Genomic DNA, 20,233 nt, shown 5'->3' with positions numbered 1-20,233 from the left:
GAGCTGAAGCCTCAGGCAGTGTAACTTCAGGATCTTAAGCCAAATGCATGCTACAATCTTTTGCCAGCATAGCCAGCAGTGGCTAGGACAGCATCCTCCCCAACCAATTTGATTATACAACCAAATGGCTTGTGTAGACCTGTCAAAGGCAGAGGGTTTCTTGTTTGTTTGTTTGTTTGTTTGTTTTTTCTTAGTATAGCTGTTTGAGGAAAATATAGCTGCATGGTTAGAAAAACTCCTGCTGCTGCTCCACATTGCATCTCCACGAGAGGGCTCTGCTGGCATACCTACACGGGCACAGCTGGTGCCTGAGCTGCCTCCCACAGATTCCTCCATTCCGTAGGAGAACCCAAGAACAGCCAAATGGTGTCTCTAGGCCAGTCCCCCATAACCCCTAGCACTAGTTAAAAAAAAAAAAATCAAATACACAATAAACAAACATTCACCATTTTTGCAAACAGCAATGATTGTTACAAAGGTCAAGACCTTTGTAAGACCTGATCAGGAGGCTTTTATACACAGTAAGGGCCAAAGTTTGCAGTGAATAGTGGAAAAAGGCATCTTGAAGTCTCATGGGCTTTGTTCTCAAGTATTAACAGTTTCATATATTAGATTCAAGTGCCTTTGGTTTTTCATACTCCTTAGAATGTAATTAAACTTCACTCTCTACGCTGTCTCTGCTATGTTTCCATCAGCACTGTAAATCCATATGAACAGCATGTATTTCTTTCTAATCTGGACAGTATAGTATTTACCTGCTTCTCATAAGCACCAGCAAGGTGAGTTTACTTTCTTTCTTATTTGCCACTATACCACTGACCCCATATTTACTCACAGTGCACACAAAAAATGAACAAGCTATGTCTGTGTAGCTGAGTATAGATGAAAGGAGAAATCAACCTATAGCTTTCGCTGGTGTACTCAGCATAAAATCTCCCTGCACAGGGCGCTGAATGATGACACTTCTGAAACAGAAGTTGACTGTGATGTGCACAGCATCAGGAAAACAGAACTAGGTCACCCTCATGACTGGAAAATGAACCATGTTTTTCACCACAGAAATTGATTGGCTTTGTATATGAGAAAGTTGTAGAATATTATTAGTTTTACAACTGAATATTTACAGAGGGTTTGCATGCATAAGGCTGAATATACAGGTTTTTTTTTATTCTTGTGAATTTACTGAATATTGTTGCACCTTGCAGATTATGTTTTCAAGAGATTACAGTAGAAACAGCTCCAGCAGTGTAAAATAACAAGCCCAAAACAACCATTTGTAAATGTGGCTTATGAATTTGAGACCTCTCCAGTTTTATTCAGAACTTAAGGACATCAACATTTGCCCATTAATCATAAGAGTCTGATCCATGAATATCTGGACTTGCTGTCCTCAGTGGACCATGTGCTAACTGGGTCTGCTACATCTGTGCCTTGACTCTTCATACTCCAGTACTAATGTAGCCAAGGAATGTTTCTTATATTTTATATAGGCAGGTGAACAAAACCATTTGTGCTTCTCTATGTCTTCCAGACTCAATGACTGCAATGTGCTATGATCTACATTTAAAGACTATTGATAAATTTTAGGTGGTTCAAAATGCAAAAGGCAGCTGACACCTCTTTTCTCACCATATCTCTAATGAAATGAAGTGCACTATTATTGCTCAGAATGCTCCGGCTTCCAGTTCATTTCTAACTCCATGTGTCAGCTGTAACCCATGAACTAATACACGCTTTTGTTCTTGGTTGTTTAGGATTTGTTGCTACACTCTCTGAGGTTGATAATGAAGCTTGTTGTGACATCAGTGGTACAATATTAGCTCTGAAAGGAGAATTTTTGTATGAACCCAAATAGTAGTATAAAAGTCTCTCAAAATTCACCCAACAATCTAGAACTCATCTAACCACCCCCCCCCACTCCCCCCCCCCCCCCCACACACACACAGACACCACCTTTCTGGTCTTCTTCACAACTATTGAGTTAATCTGGGAGTCCTAACTGAACCCCACATCGGCTGAAACTTCTGAGTGTAGGTGGCATGATGGCCCTTCCTCAGGGAAGGACATTTGACTAGAACTTGCCTTAACCCTTGATAAGCAACCTGGAGCTCTTAATTTCCAGACCATGCTGATGCACCTTCCACTTCATTTGGCCTCTGGCGAAGGAGGTTGATGGAGAAGAGCAGCACTTTAGACAAACTTATAAAAATTTTGTGTTTGATTTCTTAAATGCTATGTTGCGTCACTCTGGTTTGATTGACTTTTAATATATGCTTTGGCCCAAGTGCTGAGAGGCATAATTTAATGAACTGGAAAATAAAATTATTAACTATCAGCATGACTGTTTAGAGGATGGAGTGCCTAGTCACTCTTGAGCCTGCTGCATTTTTAAAGACTCCACAGGATTTTAGTTATGTGAGTTTTATTAATGTCCTATCAAATCAGGTGCCTATACCGCTTACCCATAAGTAAGTGATTGCAGGAGAGCAGTCATTAGAACTCAAAGACCATACATAAGTTTGAAAAGGTAGTGTATAAAGACTTTTTCATAAAACTTAGGTAGAATGGACTAAAATCTTGGTAATAAGTCCAAAACTGTGAAGTAGTACCTACAGAGAAGCATTTTTTTTTCACTTTACAGGCATCATTCAAGCACCTAGGGACTTGTAGATAGGAGTCCAGCCAAGGTATCTCTCAGTTTAGATGTATGTATTGCTTACTTCATGTGTAAGTGGAATATTTTTAATTGTGTAAACACTGCCTTGGTGTTCATATAATTATTTTAAAAGTAAAAGAGATAAGCAGGATAAAAAATAAATGTCTCAGCAGCCATGGCAGGTAGGCATATTCTCTTCTGAATGTGCAGTCTGTAATGTTTTTAGGAGCAGACCCACTGCTGATCCAAATTGGAGCTCTTTCCACCGTAAGTGTGGTCCATGGCAAACATCCAGGTGTGACTTATATGCCCCATATTTCTTTCTTTGAAATCCTAGGCAGGAATTGTGGCATTTATCACAGTTGGGACAGTCATCCTGAAACACAATAAATCTACTTTGTTTTTGTTTCAGACTGCAGTCTGAAGTCTATTTGTCCAGGACTTCAGATGTCCAACAGCTTTCTGCAACCGGGTGGGAAGACATCTGGAAGTCCTTCTTATTTTCTAGAACAGCATGCTTAGGTCTGAAAATATGATCTCTATAACATAGCATGTAAGTTTTTGTCTACTCTGAAATTCCTGGGATAATTCTGCTACGGGTGCTGCTACAGAATTCAGCGTTGAGAATTGTGTTCCATTGTTTTACCGATTTGCTTCTCACATTCTTCTGCACCTAATTAGATTCAGATCAAATGAAGTCATAAGTGCCTAGGGATAAAGAGAAACTCTTAAAGGGCAATTGGCTCAGACAATGCAAGCCTCTAGGGAGTTTCAAGCAGATGCAGTGATTAATTGGTTATCTGAACGTTGTGTGCTGAACTGTTCTGACAGGACAGGTATTTTCATGCCAACAGGGTGACTCCATTGCAAAAGCAGTTTGTTTATGTAAGAAGAGTGCAGTAATAAAATGAAGAGATGGCCATTTTGTGTGCACACCAGGCACACACCATCAAAGGTAGCATACAGGAACTGTGCTCAATATTTAATACAGGGCTGTAGTAATTAATACATTGCAGCTAGTATCATATTTCTAAGGTCTAGAGTATGCCAAGTATTTGCTCAAGAAAGGAGGAAGGGAATGGTATGTCAAGTAGAAAATATTTAGCTGAAAAGTAGACACCAGTAACTTAGAAATAACTATTGGGAAATGTAGGTTCTTCTGCATAGTGATGAGAAAGTCTTGGAAAATGTGCACTAAACCAGAAGTGCAATGGTACAGGGAGCAAATGCAAGGTCCATCAAGACCTATGCTAGCATCAAGAAACTCTGGCACGTGTTTTTCATGGGGTTAGCAGTATTACGATAAACTCCTGAAAGGTCAGTCTGGTACCTTTCTGCTCCGATCAGCCTTTATTGAAAAGAGACTCCATGCCCTACTGCTTCCATCCAGCTTCAAAATGTAAACTCTCAATTTCTGTTTCATATACGAACTTAGGGAGCGATACATCTTTAGCAAAAGGAGGAATCTCTTAACTTCGTCCCTTCTAGACCACAACCATTTGTCATTTCTGCGGTATTACTTTTGTCTTCTGCACGCCTGATACTGGCCACATTCTGAGAATATAGTCAATTTCCTCAGTTTAGCCACTAACAGTCAGCTATGAACTCTCTTTGGGCTCCAATATTGTAACTACTTTGTATAACAAACTTTCTTCTAACTTCAGCCTCTTCCCATCATTCCTTTACTGCCACATCTTTTATGCAGTCAGACTTCATATGTGGACGTTGTTTCAATAATCTTTCCTTGTTTTATTCATTGCTATCTCTTTCTTCCCATTTTGTTTTCTCTTTCCCTTTTTTCTTTTCCCTACTGCTGTCTCCCTATGCAGACACATGCACACTCACCCTACCACAGCTCTTTCTTCTACCTTTTCCCAAATTATTTAGATATTTATTTTAACAAAATAAAAACACAGGTATACACAAAACCTGAAATAATAGGACTCCTGAAGAACAACAGAAGCAAACACATTAACAAATTATGTTTTGGGCTTGTTTCCCTTTGCTCTCCTCATTCTTTTGATTTTTGACTTGATCTGTTACGAATAATAAGCCATTTAAATATTTTGGAGCAGCGACTATATCCTTTATCAGTACGGCACCTAACACACTTTCAGATGCTAAATAAAAGCTATAATAAATGGTTGAAAATATTTGCCTTAACAACTCAATGATATATATGCTTAGCATTCAGATTTGATCTTTTTTTTTTTTTTTTTTATGTTAGGCAATTGGCTGTGAACTGAGAACAGCTATAACAACATACGGAATTAGTCAGCTTGTATCAGTCAAGGGACTACTATTAGTGTGTTCATACCTTGTTTAAATGGAAAAAAATTCAGGCAACCTTATTGTTTCTCTACAATTTCCAACTGTCAATAGAAGATTTCTGCACTCATGATTACACTCATGATTTACAAGGCAAGAAGGAGAGCTGAATAAAAGCTTGCAAGGTGCAGCTACTGCTCAAATTGTGTACTACATTTCTCTGTAAACAAGCTCAGTGCTTTGAATTTTCCTGTTTTTACCATAAAACTTAAGGATCTAACATACTGTGTATGCTCAGTGACAAGCTAAAGGAGTGCTGCAGTCACTGCACGCTCCCCAAGGTCACCTCACTGCCCTCGCAGGACTCGCATTCCCTTCTGTGGTGTCCATGCTCAGCAGGGCTGACACCAGCTGTGCTCAAAACTTGGTGGTTAGCACACTTTTCCGCGATGTTTGATCTGTGCGTCTGAGTCTCTTCAGATGCCTGTGACAGGCCCCAAAATCAAGTCTCCTCCCATGCTTGCAGGAGTGCTGTGACCACTAGAATATTTGCAAAGCATGGATTGTATTACAGCAGTCATGGAGGAGACACTTAGCTGTGCTGAGAGGGACAATGGAGAGATCATACAGCAATTGCAGTCTCCGATAGATACTGAAGAGAGGCACAGCTTCAAACACACGTTTTCTTTGGAGTTTTCTGATGATATCCACCTGCTTGGCATCAGGTAAATCTTGATTTTAGGCCGCTAAATCCTCCATTCATTGTATATGAAATTCAGTCAGGACTATCAAACACTGCCCAAAGAATCAGGTGCCTAACTGTCAGTATAGTAAAATTAGAATTCTTTGAAGCTGGGCTATAGCTTTGTGATTTGAATGATTAGACATTGCAATAGCCTGCATGGAGGCAGTGAGGTCTTTTCAAGCTGATTCTTTGCCAACTAGTAATGGCTTATTGTAATTATTATTTAATTAAAAATATTGAGATGTTGGAAGAAAGCAACAAGGTTTAATTTTTATTTCATAGCACACACTTAGAGCAAATGTGTAAGGGATGCTCCAATGCAAAATTAGCTTTAATGCATAACCTTTACATCATTATTAATAATGCTACATTATTAAAAGTAAATCAGTCTGAAAAATATAGTTTTGCACTGTTGCTGCTGGTGAAGTTTTTGCATTTATTCATCTGTAATGACAAGCATAGAGCTTCAGGTTATCTTTTTGTTTCAATCCAGTCTTGCATTTCACTTTGCAGACATGATTGAGTTGTAGCAAGCACTCAAGGGAATGTCGCTGATTTTTTTAATCCAATAGAAATGTGTGAATGAATTTCTAGGGTTTTTTTATTTTTTCCAATGCCAGAAAATACAGCAAAGCTGGGGAAAGTAATCCTCCACTTCCCAGATTATCAGGGCATTAAACACAAAACTACATTATGAAACTTTTCAGTCAGGCAGTAATTCCATGAGCACATCAAGACAACTTAAGTCACCCATGATACCAAACATGGCTGCCTGTTTCTTAGCATCTGTCACCTTGCATGACTATGAGGTACACAGGATCAGGGAATCAATCTGATTACAGCTCAACTAGAAAAAGAAAACAACCTAACCTCCCACCCCATGCCTACTCCCCCCAGAAAACAAGGCAAAACAACAAAAAAACAGTCTACACAAAAACCCAGTTAGTTTTAACTTAGGTCAGTTCCCTGACCATGTAGCAACATGGAGTAGGTTTTGGGTCTAGGTTCAGGCTCCTAAATGTATTTGTCTCCAATGTTAGAGTCTAAAGGTCAGCCCCTTAAAGGGTGTCTGAATTTCCATTAGCATCAATAGAGATCTAAGCAAGAATTCAGTAGGTACCTGTTAACACCTCAGATGCCCTAAGATATCTAAGATACCTCTGTGGAGCTTGTATATATGACACAGGATCTAAGGGAGAACCATGCCCTTCCAGAAAGGTAGCTGGAGGACAGCTGGGTTAGTCTAAGGAATCTTGCATGACACTAGATGTTTATGTTTAGGCAACTGCATATGAACATAGATGCTGAAAAAATTTAGCTGGCTTAATCTCAAGCTGAATCCTACCTCTGAACAGTCTTAAGCTAGAACAGAGCCCCACTCACAAACACTCCAGCAAGCATGAAGGAGAAGGGCAGTGCAAGGCTGTTAGTCATTGCTCAAAGGCAGTGGGAGTAAAAGCCTTCTTTCTTCCAGCGTAAGTACCTGCTTCTGGACTTAAAAGTATTCAAGGAACTACATTGCTAGAGAGTTAAAAGAGGCCACAAAATTGGTTAAAAAAGAAAGAGAAAACTCCTATCAAGTGCTGACAGGCACTAAGGCAGTTTTCTGTTTGTTATTCAGAGATCTTCAGATAGCAGCACTCATTTACCCCTTCAAAATATTTAGATATCCAAGATAGCTTAACTACAAGTATAAACCCAACAGTTTTAGTTTTATACTAGGCACAGAGATGCAAGGAGACCTCTACAGCCGCACTAACCTTCAGCGTCTTCAAGGAGACTTCAATGAGTGAAAATCTCCTTATATTCTAGAAGAAGTTTTTTTATAATTAATTATTATTGGTATCGATAAAGGCAATAACAATAACCTTTCACTTTTAGAAGAGACTAGCCCACTAGTCCTTCTTTAATACTGCAAAATTCTCTGAGGAAAGAGGTTTGATCCTAAATACAGCCTGCCAAGTTCTCTTGACCTGCAATCTCTGTCTCAATGAATATTAAGTGACTCTGGAACATATTTTCGCTAATTAATTCTGCTTCCTTTCTCCACAGGTTAGAGCTCCTGACTCAAAGTACTTCTGTAGTCATCCTATGACTAGGCACAGCTCCCACAGGAACTACGCTGTCTGGTAGTGGCAATGAACTGAGGAGTGAGACAGTAAGAAAGTGGGGGAGAGTTTTATTCTGCCCTTTTCCTCAGTGTTTCTGAGAACCATGCAGCACTCTGAGTCCCACAGGTTCAGAAGATGAAGCCCTAGTCTCCTTCATGGGCCTTTTATGTTAACAGAAGAATCCTACACGAACACCACTAAAAAAGAACATCCAATTTTTTGTATTTCTTATCTTTACTCCTGGGGATATTGCACCCTGTATTTATTCAGAAATACATCATAAAGGAACATGCCACATTTTCTTACACACTTTTCTGTCTTATCTCTTTCTCTTTATGTTGATTAAGCTCATACTCAAACAGAAAGTGATACTTAGACCTTTGAGGACCGATGCGCTGTTTCCACAAAAACGGAGTAAGATCAGTTATCCTAAAGGCAGACATTCTATGGTTATAGCTCCGTAATCCCTAACCTTGATTCTTGCATGCCCAGGAATCAGTCTCCCAGTACTGTTTTATTCACAGTCCTTTCTCTGTTAGCATCTCTGGCACCCTATCTCATGGTCTGGGACAAAGTCCTCTCCAAAACAGTCAATGTTTCCAAAGTACTAAAATGACATAACTTCAAATATGGCTGGTTAAAACGGAGAAGACTACATTTCAAAGATGAAAAATGCCGCTGATTGCAAGATCCTGCAACCAAATACATGAATAAGCTTAAGAGAGTAAGGATGAGAAGTCTAATTCTCATCAAACTAGAATTTAACCTCAATTCATTTTTATTCTCTTTTGATCTGAATTCTTCATCTACTTTTCCATATAATTCGTAGATGATAGCATCGAGCTGAATATTTCACTTCTAAAGCAAGTAAGCATTCACATGTGTCCCTGCTCAGGTGGGATTTCACTGAACATCTTCTTAGGCTTAAGAAAGTGGAAGAATCATCCATTCCCTATTGTCATCTTGACATTTCCTGCTCCCTTCTATCTTACCATCTTTTCCTCATATCACTCCTCTGAATAGAAACTACAAAACAGAGCTGAAAAATGAGAAAAGAATGTTCAGAAAGCTAAAATCCTCTCTCAATTATCAAATTTAACAATTATTTTTTTCAATAAACATCATTTCAGGTAACAATTTTCACATATATGAACACCAAAAAAGCCTCTAAGTTCAAGCTAGGCTTTCTGCTAATCAGGGAAACTTTTCATTAGTCATAATACTGAAGCATTAACAGGACAAGTGATAGCATTTACTATCTAAACCCAGAAATGGTGAAGGAAACCGTCACTGGTGTTGAAATAACTGCTGGACAACACTATGATAGCTTTGTTCATATAGCAGACCTATCACCAGGCATAGTAACCAAACTACAAATTAAAAAGCACATTTGAAATAATATTTTGGAAATCCACAGAAGTAAAATAAAATATGCAAACTGGATACTATACTGCATGAAATATGAAGTTATATCTTCACCAGAAAACATCTACCCCTTCTGTCCAAGCAGACAGACCATCTGCAGATGCACTGTCTTTGCCATCTGGGAACTACCTTCAGCTGCCTGCAACTGGGTAGGCATAAAACGATGTAATGAGGGATTCTGAAAGAGATCTCACAAGGACCCATAAAAAGAAGCAATAAAGAGAAAGCTTATTTTTTAATCAGGCTGAACATCATTAAGGATGATAGACAGTTCTGCTGAAAACTCTACAATAGTTCAATATTTTATCTAGAGAAGGCCAATCCTTTTGAGGAAAGACTAGTTATCTTCAGTCCATCCAATTAGACCAAGGATACAACTGTTTTCTGTAACAGAAGAGTTTTAATATTACAGGTACAGCCACAATGTGTTAAACTTTTAAGCAGAAAAGCCCCCAAGAAAATGCAAACAAAGATACTTGAACAAACTTAATCAAATTTAGCAAAGGGATTTAAAGTGATTGATTTCACACTAACTGACCTTCAAATGCCACATGACAGAAAGTCTCCAACTTTATTAAGGGTGTTGAAAGTCTCATGACAAAGGTAATGGAAAGTCCAAAGGTAATGGAAATACATGTTCAAGATATTCTTCAGGTACGGTTTTGATTTCAGTAGTCTAAATTGTTACTTGGTCTCATTTATTGCTAGCCAAATGTAGCTCACAGAATAATCATTGAAATCAGCTTACAGTATCTCAGTTTGCTAAGCTCACCTAAATGACAGCTGTCTTCACAAGCAGAGAAGCTAATTGAAAGGAAATAATTCTAGCAGTCAGCACAGCCATGGTCCTGTGCCAAGTACATAGCTCTGATTTACAGCAGGACAATCAGAGTTGAACTGGTCTGTGTTTTCACATGTATACACAGAGACAAAACAGATGCTGCAGAAGACGATTGTTAAAAAAAAAAAAATCTTGCTTGAAGCTTTCTCCATTTTCAGTATCCTGGTTTTTGTGTGTCTATGGAAAGAAACAAACATCAAAACAAATACTTTTCAAGCAATTTCATGTCTCATACTTTTTCTGTGAAAGAAATCATGCCTGTTAGGTATAGTGTCTTGTATTTCATTAGGAGCAGGACACTATTTCTTCCAGGTTCTTTACTAGTGCCTTCTCTTAGATGTGTGCCCCTAGGCTTGTCCCCAGATATTGTTACATTATGCATAAAACTAAAATCCAAAGGTAAGGTAGACAAGGTAGTGTTCCTCAAAGTTTTTCCATTTTGATATTGTTGCACCTACAGAAATTTGTTGAACATGGAAAGACTTAAGTTCCCGAGATTAAAATACAGCTCTAGTTTATGTGGGTAAAGCAGAAAACTTGAAAGCATGAGTCTTATCACTACAGAAGAGCTTGAAAACCTGAGCCTTGATGCTATGACAAGAGATTACAGAATTAAAAATTGTTTTTAAGTCAGTGCTCAAATTATTACCTTGTAGCCCCTTATTTTCATGTCTGGGGGGTGGGGGACTTAGTTAATGATTTCTAATGTTAGTTGGGAAGCACTGGTTACCCCATGAGTAAATTTAAGTTGGCATCAAAAGGACTGCTTTCATATTTAAAATAAATCACATAGTTAATGCCTACATGAAACCAAATGAGTTTTAAGTAAAAGTAATAATGAGTACTTGAGTATCATTTATCAGCCATGACTCTTAAGGCCTTGATTCTTCAGACATTTTAACATGCAAAACTCTTTATTGTTAGATTAGTCATACTGAAAATAATGGGACTGAAAATAATGGAACTTTTTTGTGCACAGGTGTTTGAAAGACATCCCGCTAAATTGGCAGGAGCTACTATATATCTATTCTTCAGTTAAATAGGCTGAAAAACCCCAAATTCTTCTTTGAATCCTTGACAGATTTAATTCTTTTTTTTCTCTTTATGGTAGTATTTTGGATGTCAGCTCAATTCTCTGTTAACTCAATTGTTTTGGTTGACTGTCTCTGCTAAACTGAAAACAGCAATTTTCTTTAATCTGCAGCTTTTAAAATATATTTCCCATGATTACCTACTGTATGGTACTCCTCCTTGCAGTATCTGCTCTGTAATTTCTAATGGATTTCTAGCTGCTCTAGAGTGATCTGCAATACCAGTCCATTAAGATATTTTGGATGAATCTTCATGACTGTTTTATCTACCAGCAAGATCATAGATTTTTACAGGAAAACATATCTGTCTTCAATCAACTCCATGGTCTTTCTTTAATAAATTATTTTAATTCTATCCTTGATGGGTAACTAGTGCCCGCAGCAATGACATGTCTTCCTTTAGGGACACTACTTGAAAAATAGATATTTTTAAGTATCTCAGAGGAAAGTGTGTCAAAGCATTCAGGCTTTCTAACTGCTAAAAATCTATTCAGTTTGCAAAGACATTAAGACAGATAGGTTCAACTCCCAGCTAGGAATAAAAGGAAGATGTGGTGGGGAATCTAACAAAACTCTTGAAAGCATGGGGTTCAGCTTGGCTAAATCCAACCTACCTACTCCCCACCACTACTTGCCTGCCTCTGGAAGGGCCTAACGTCATTGTATGCTTCCTTATTTAGCTTTTAGATACTCTAATACCTGTTCCGGGAAAGTGGCTGCTTATGTCCCACTTGAAGCTTTACTGCTACGTAGTTCATTCAGATAGCAAATTTTTAAATGCTGCCCAAATCCTGACAGCGGCCTCAAAAGTTAACTGTGCTCATAACTACAGCTAACTTCTCCTGACCTATCAGTGCTGCTTTCCCCTTTCCCTATACCTCATTATAAGGGTTTGGGGGGATCATGGACAAAGGGGATGGGTGTGAGGTTTGGTCTCCATCTGAGAAACACAGCAACAATCACGAGGCCAGAAGGACAGCAGGCAACAGGCTGCCATCCCCTCACGTAGTGAGGACAGTCTCCTGCCACTGCCCAGCAAAACTAGGGTTCTGAATTCCCAAGAAAGAGCCTGAATTTTGCAGAGGACTGTTGGTGGGTAGAAACAGAAGCAAGGCTGGAGGTGAGGATATTTCTTGTAGGCAAATGAAGTCAGAACCAGGCTTTCTCTTGATTAACTTTTCTCTGGCTTTCTCTTCTAGCTACATGGGGCTCAGCTTTGATGGAAGGACTGAGGATGCCCTAATTTCCAGACTTGAGATGCCCTGCTGGCATGGATCATGGACCTATCACTTAAGTCTTCCTGCTTCCTGAGTAGTTTCTCTAATCTTTAGGTTATTGCATTGAAGGTAAGTACCACTGTTATCACACTGCTCCATTAAAGTTACCAGCCACAGAGGAGCAGGAGTAGACTGCAGCCTGAGTGAACAGGTTACTCAAAGGGTGACAGGTAGCTAACATCACCAATCTGAATCTTTCCTTAAAGTTGTCTAAATTCCCTACAGAGCCAGTTAAAAGAGAGAATCACTTAAGTAAAACATACGGGATTCTACCAGTAGGGATTCTACACAAATTTTTTAGGAGCGTGGATTTAGGATCTGAGGGAAGTAAGTTCCCATATGGTCATGGCATAGCAGAATTGACTAGGAAAGAACTGAAATGCTTATTTTGCTATACATGTCATGATCAAACCATTCTGTGATTGTGATAAGTCAGATGACTTATTCCAACAGAGAGTTATGTTTTGCTGGGGAAATACTTTTTTACATTGTTTTATGTGTGTCTTAAAAAAAAAGTCAACATTTTTTTCTGGATTACTGTTCTTCTGGAATCCCTTTATCTTAATTTTTTGCATTCTCTAAGCTTCCTTTCAATTAAGATGGGGAAGATGAAGGTCTCTAAAGTATTGTGGTTTGGCTAAACTTTGCTGTGATGAGTTACAACACAGAAGTTCCCTGGTATATGCCATGCAGATGGTGGGTATTGCTCTGATTAACAGCCAGTTAATCTCATAGATATGTAGCTGAATAGAATGTGAAAGGCTCAGGCAACTGTTTGGACAACACAGGCTATAAATGGATTTCATTAGTACTGCACTAATAACTCAATGCATTAGCAGAAAGAAAAGTGTATAGGAAACACAAGGCACAAGTCTTTATCAGGGTTCTTGTTTGTTTTCACTATAGGTGACAGAGCACAGGAGCTGATGCATCAGTTACTGAATTATGTGTGTAAAGAGTAATATAGCAAGTAATTGATAAATACAGACTAATTTCTTTATAATCCACCACGTAATTATAAGAATTTACTTTTTGTATCCTTCTGCAAATCTATGTAACTTCCATTCACTTAGTTTAGCAACAGTGAATAAAATGGATCCCAATCCATGCATTATTTTCCAAATTACACTTTTATATTGAAGCTAGAATGTCATAATAATATGGGATTAGTGATGAATCTCAAGATGAATAACATAATTGCATACAATATAAATTTCTCTATAAAAAAAGGAAGGAATAATTTCTTAACAAGGATTTTTCAATCATAGCCACAGGGCTAATGTCTTCATGCTCTTACTCAGTGCAGCCCCTTTAATGTAACAGAAAAAATATGGAATAATGCACAGAGAAACTGATTTCTTGGTAAATTCCTCTTTTGTCTTTCCTTTTTTCTCTTCTACAAGCTTTTTGCTTATGTACTGCTTATGGGGAAAAGCAGTGCAGTTGTGAATGGATTGTCACTGGAATAGTGCTAATTCAGAGAAAAGAGAATGTTCTTTACAGTGTGGGGACAGATGCAAGAAGTTTACTTAGGCTCCAGGATGGAGACAAGCACTAGAAGAGAGATCCATTACAGGCTACTACATCTACTCAGGAAGCTTCCTGAACTAAAAATGATCAGAGAACTAAAAATGATCAGAGGTTCTGGGCAATGGGAAATACTTGACCTGTTCTTCCTCTTCCCCATGTAACTGCTGATAGCCACCGCCAGCAACAGAATACTGGGTTAGAAGGACCAATTAGGCTGTTCTTAATAGATTCAGATTTTAAAGAAAAAATTATTTCTGCCTCATAATTAGGCATAAGACTAGAAAAATCTCTGGGAGTCTTTAAGAAACAATTTAAATCAGTTCATTGGGATGTCAGATAAACAAGATTTAACTCTAAGAAAGTTGCTAGGGGAATCTTCCATATCTCTGACTTGTCTATAGTGTGCGAACAGTCAGAATTATAATCCTGCGCAAATGGATATGAATAGGCAGCAGTGAGACTGAGCAGACAGCAGTTAAATCATACACAGGAAACTATTATTTAGCATGTACATGATATTTTCATCCTCAAAGAGTTTTATGAGCAGCCACTCATTCATCTCGGAAAGACAAGCAGGTAAGTTTTTCCATATCTGTTTCTAAAGGCTTTTTTTTTTTTAAAAAAAGAAAGAAGTTAAGTGACTTGCCCAAAGGCAATCAATAAAAGAAAGTCAGTATCAGAGACGTAATTGTAAGTCAAGTACACCTAATTATATCTAGACTGCATTTTGAGCAGGAGCCTGAGGCCATGCATGTCTAAATTCTTGTGTCAGCATTGCACACATGAGGTTGTGGTGACTTCTGGGAAAAGCCAGAGAAGGAAACAAGCTCACATTATCCTCTAGTGCCGCATGCCTGATCCAAGCACCTCTGTAACTCCTTTCAAGAACGTTTCTTCCATTCCTTGTAGTATCATAAATATACACAGGGTTATTCCCTGAGATGGCTGAGCACATCTCTTCTTAGAGTGAATGGGATTTGTTCACAAAACACCTCCTATCATCAGCAGTATGGGTTCATGAGTTGCATTAATGATAGAGAAGAAGCTGGGTTGGACATGATAGTTTCCTATCCTGAAAGCATAAGAGGGGATTGGATGCAGCCTCTAGCTCTTCTGAATTGACTGTAAGACTCCATTTTCCCAAACTCATATCTTTTCCTCCCTGTTACTCCCATCATGTGGAGTCTTCCTCAAACGTTCAGTCTGTGAAGCTTGCTTTTCCCTAACTGCCCCATTAAAAAAAAAAGAATACTGTTCATGCCCAAATGAAATGTAGCTTTGACCATTGCTTCCCCAGTGTGCTTCATTCCAAAATGTAAGAGATGTCATCTCCTTCTCTTAACACCATTATAATCCCCTAGCTCTAGTCTTCATTAGCTTCCCCACACAAACTTTTTGTAGGAGTCCTACATTCTCCATAGCCCTGCTGAACAGCAGCATGGTTCTAATTCATCTCTAATAAACTCTGCTAACCAATTCTTCTAACTTTTTCTATGCATTTTTTCTCCTCCAGTCACATCTGCGTAGTTCATGTTGCCCCTCTCTCCCTTCTACACTTCTCAAGGACAGCTAAAGAAATATTTCTTTCTTTTGTCTCTCACTTCTTTCATGTAAGTCCACTCCAGAAAAAATCCCAACTTAGCACTCTCTCCCCTGCTCCCTGAAAGTTAAATACACCAAGGAAATCAGCAGAATTGAGCAACTCAGATGACTGCAACCAGCTGAAGGCTCAGGGTTCCGAAGAGGCTTTATCCTGCTCTTTTCACCTTAACTTCTTTAACCTCAGCCTTTCCTTTATCACCCACACACAATGAATTCCTTGTTGATTTATATCATTGCTTGTTATATTTATCAAATAACATAAATTAGACAGTAGATGCTGTGGGGCAGAGAGCATGCCTTACCTCTGCCCATTATTCTCACACAGTGATTGACTACACAATTAAGAGTTGCATAGCTCTTTATAATTCATTTCCTTATAATGTAACATTCAAAGATGGTAGAGCTTAGAGCATTCAGTCAAGTGAGGCTATCCTTCTCCTCCCTACTGAACAAAAACCCAGAGCTTAGAGACCTCTTTTTCGAAAGTAAGAAAGAGCCAAGCTGTGCCAAGTAAATCGTTCACATAAAACCACTGCATGTGCAGGAGCTATTTCATTTGCTTCTCTGTCCTTGTGACATGCTGTGGCCAGCACATGGCTAATAGGGTGCACATATGCAATCAACCTCTTTAGCCATTAGCAAGTCCATTTTAATTGACTTATAGTGGAGGCTTTGTGGAAAAAAAAAAGATAAAGAAGAAGCAGACTTAAAGGATTGAATTCCCTGGCCTTTAGAATCATTGCTAGGTTTTGTTTGGTCTTCCTTTATTGTATTTTTTATTTTGTTCCTTAATTAATGAAGCCTGGAAAGCTGAGCTTATCTCTGTTTTCAATGAAGAAACCTTGTCAGTAGAATTCTTCTATGAGTGAAAAATGTGAGCCTACAGAGGCCCACTGGTGTGATCCTTTTCTGAGATGAATCTTTTCTGTTTGCAGATACTTCCAACAGTTAAAGTGATTCACCACTGAGTGCCAGTCTGAATGGCTGTAAAACACTTTGCAGCCCTGCATAAATACACAGGAGACAGTATCTCCACTACTCTAAATGAACGTATCACTCTCAACTTCAAAGGAAGTAAGATCGTTTGCACCAGATGAAGACCCAGTCCCATAGGAATTTCCTGCTTTGCCAGTATTAAGTTGCTATCTCATGTCTTGCTTCAGCTGATCTGGATCAAACGGTTCCCAGTACCAGCTACTTGTCACTGTCTCCTGTGAAGGTTATCCCCCTCTCCCCGTCCCCTATTCTCCCCCTCTGATATGTGCATGTAATTGTTCCCTAACCCAGTTCAATCAAAATGAAACAGGTTAGGAAAAAAACCCTCCTATTTAAAGTGTGTGAGCTAACCTGGATCATTTTGACTGAACTGGGTCAGAGAGTGATTGTATGTGCAGTTATACTAACTGAACGAAAAGGAAGGGGGACAATCTATTTGCTTGACTTAGTAGCAGTCAGAGCAGGACATATGATTGCAGCTTTATGCAAACTATACACATAGAGCAGCTTTGGACGGTACAAACTGGCATGCAGTCTAAGACATGCTTCACTGTGCACAAACACTTTCCTTTTGATGTGGTTTCAGCCTACCTGAAATGCTGCAGCAAATCCTCCTGAAACTGAAACAGAGTAGGCAAGTGGCTATCTCAGGTCTCCCAATGTGCAGATGCCTTGGGAAGTTCTTTCACAGGACTCAAAGTACTGACAAAACCCTGCAATTAAAATGGTTTACAATAGTGCTGGGGGAGATTTAGGGCAAAAGCTTACATGTTTGTCTTTTGAAATCAGCCCGACAGTTTTATTCTGGCAGATAGAAGCAGCCTCTTTTTATCCATTCTGGAAGGGAGAAAGGGTTTGCTATCAGTGTAAGCATGCAAGCGTTACTGCTTCCTGTCTAAGAGATTCAACTGTTCCTCAAGTAAGGACAGTTAGTGTAGACATTTGGGTTTAAGAGAAAGCACAGTCTTTGTTAACAGCTCATTTTATATAATAAGCTTGTATCCTTCCTGCCCTTTTATTGAGCTGTAGAGAAACCAATGGAATGTCTTTTTGGATGTGTATTTTTTGGATGTGTAGAAAGCTAGGCTTTTCCAAAGCAAGGGCCAATATTACTAGAAGGCTTATTTCTTTCTTGAAAGAAGGAAAAAAATCTCTAATGATTTTGTTTGGGGTGTTGCACAGAAACAGTCTTCATTGCAGGTTCTCTTCTTCAGTTCTCCATTATTCATGACCTGACAACAGCACGGAAAACATTGTTCCAGATAAAATGACATTCTGAGTACTCTTCAGGTAACAAGAAAATGGGAGCACAAAGGAGCAACATCTCAGATAGGAGGTCCTACTTTGTCTAATCCACCCTAGTATCGTTTGCTTTTTGCAAGACTCGGGACAGGAAACCATTTTGTCTTACAGACCTCATCTCGTTTCAGCATGACCATGTAGTTAGGAAAAGGTCACTGTGACCCCAGTTCAGTGGCTGCCCAGCCATACAACATTAGTTAAGTCATTTCACGTCTCTGTCTCTCTCTTGTAAGATGAACTTAAGAATATTGTGGCCCCAGGTGAATCAAGAGGCTGAACTAATGGCAACTCTAAGCACTTGGTACGGGTGCCCAGAAAAATATTAATCAAGGGCAGCTGCCAGTTAGTACTATTTGAAAATCCTAACTGAGAACTTTGATTCACAGTCCCTCTCAAATTGAGCATGTCTTCAGATGCTACAGTTATCCCGGTAAACTGATAGCAGTTTACACTAATATGCCCGGCAGTGAGCTGTGGTGTCTGAGGGGCAGGCATACTGCTTGTTGTACTGACTCTGCAGTGGGCTGTTAATCTTTCCCCACGGGAAAAGGGTGGACAGCTGGAAACAGTAACCTCTTTTGCCACTGCAGTTAAACCCATCAGAGACTGTGAATCAGAGCCCTTATTGCCTTCCACATGAGTGTTCCCCGTTTATGCGCTGAAGAAATGATGCATTCAATAGAAAATAAAGTGCTGAAAGCATTAAACTATTTAATAGCACAGTAGGAGACACTGAAACCTTTTGTCATTAATCTCTAATAATTAGGAGCTGCTGTTAATTTCTTTTAAGATATAGCAGAATAATGAAACGTTATCACTGTTGACATGCAATGACATAATGTGATTCAGAATCTTGTGTACACCCTATTTTGCACCCCTGCCTATGTGATCTGAAATTTGAAGTTCAACTTCAAGCTTTCTTTTCCAAAGCAAACTTTTCAAAATACAAAGTCTGTGAGGGAAAGAGCATCTGCTTAACTAAGAAAACAATAATTGTCTTGTTTTCACTCCAAATTGAGATGAAGTCAAATTTTGAATTTAATCACAAACCAAGATTTTGGAGTTTCAATTTGTGCTTGAAATCATGGAAGAAAAGTGACAATAAACATGACATGTTTACATGGAAAGAGGAAATCATTTCAGATTACCTGATTTTAGTCCACACACAACCTTGACAGACTTGGTTTTCTCTATCAGCAAATAAAATTTCTGTTGAATTTATACAGCAGTGCTACATGTATAAGTGTGTGTCTATGTGTATATATTATGTATATTTTTATATATGTATTAGTAATATATATTTACATAGGTATTTCTATTTAGACAGGCATCAGCAATAAAGTAAAGAAATGAAGCATTAATTTTTAAAAATTCAGATTTATATAGTGCCTGGAAGAATAACAGCAAATGATAAGATCTCTCTTTTGCAGAGCCTACTAGATTTAGCAGCCAAATGCAAAGCCAATCCTGCTTTGCATAGACAGATTAAAAAAATAGACACAGATTAAAAAATCCATTTTGAAAGAGAATTCCAACCTCCACCTCATATTTTTCATCATTTGCAGAAAAATATCCACTCATAAACAAAATTGGAAGTTCCAGCTTCCATGTAGGGTGTTGAACTGGAAAACCTGGAAAGCTGATTTTCCCTTCTTTTCCCTCACCAACTTAAATCAAGCTGTTGGCTAACTGAACAGCCAGGGTATTCAAACTCCCTGCTTTGCCCACAACTTGGCTGATGCTGAAGGAACAGAGAGAAGAGGCAAGACATTTAGCCTTTCCTGCTTCGCACTAAGTCTGCCTGTAGGTTCCCAAGTGGAAGACTCTTTTCAGTTCTCTTTTATTACTGGGTAAGAACAGAATCGGCAAGAGCCTGCCAGGCTGAGGCTTAGTTTTGTGAGATGGAAATATTGCTGACTATGGAAATGGAAGAAAAAATCCCCATTAGCTCTGTGTGCAACCTGCTTTTAAGATGTGACACAACAAATGGGATTAGTAAACAGTGTGAGGAGGGGAAGCAAACTGAAGATGACGGTACAACTTCATGATTATTCCTTTTAAATTATGCACATCTTGATGGTTGCCTTCAAGAGGATTTTTTAAAGGTGAATTCAATTTCCTTCTTGCAGGCAAAATGAAAGTAGCATTAGGCATATGTTCTCTTCTGTTTTATTGCAAGATCTGTTTCATTCTGCAAGAAAATGAGACCACTCACAACTAATTAACATGTCAAATCACATTAAAGCACAGAATGTGGCAGTCACAGTGAAACTCTGGGAGATTGCTGTTTATCATTTTTATTTACAGAAACCTTTGATGTTCTTGGCACTGTATAAAGTAGAAAAAAGCAAGAAAGTGTCCCTTCCCTATGGAGCTTACAATCTATGGG

The 20,233-nt window shown here is 38.7% G+C and overlaps 2 long non-coding RNA genes across 3 annotated transcripts in view; one reads left to right on the top strand and one right to left on the bottom strand.

The window, feature by feature from the left end:
- LOC112990945 (uncharacterized) overlaps nt 1–18,996 on the top strand; it is a 77,076-nt gene extending 58,080 nt beyond the window's left edge. The window contains exons 1-4 of one of the 2 annotated variants that reach the window (XR_003261191.2): nt 3,100–3,209; nt 7,722–7,827; nt 12,337–12,483; nt 16,482–18,996. This is a non-coding gene — a long non-coding RNA (uncharacterized LOC112990945). Of the gene's footprint in view, nt 1–3,099; nt 3,210–7,721; nt 7,828–12,336; nt 12,484–16,481 lie in introns of those variants that run through there. The other variant, XR_010389054.1, reaches the window with a different exon arrangement.
- The window catches only part of LOC112990946 (uncharacterized), a 29,209-nt gene continuing 18,397 nt past the window's right edge, over nt 9,422–20,233 (bottom strand). The window contains exon 3 of the long non-coding RNA XR_010389071.1: nt 9,422–10,223. This is a non-coding gene — a long non-coding RNA (uncharacterized LOC112990946). The remainder of the gene's footprint in view (nt 10,224–20,233) is intronic.

The sequence above is a fragment of the Dromaius novaehollandiae genome, chromosome 1 (assembly GCF_036370855.1).
Source record: "Dromaius novaehollandiae isolate bDroNov1 chromosome 1, bDroNov1.hap1, whole genome shotgun sequence".
Lineage (NCBI taxonomy): Eukaryota > Metazoa > Chordata > Aves > Casuariiformes > Dromaiidae > Dromaius > Dromaius novaehollandiae.
Note: the sequence above shows the minus strand (reverse complement) of the source record. Positions and strands in the feature narration are given on the sequence as shown.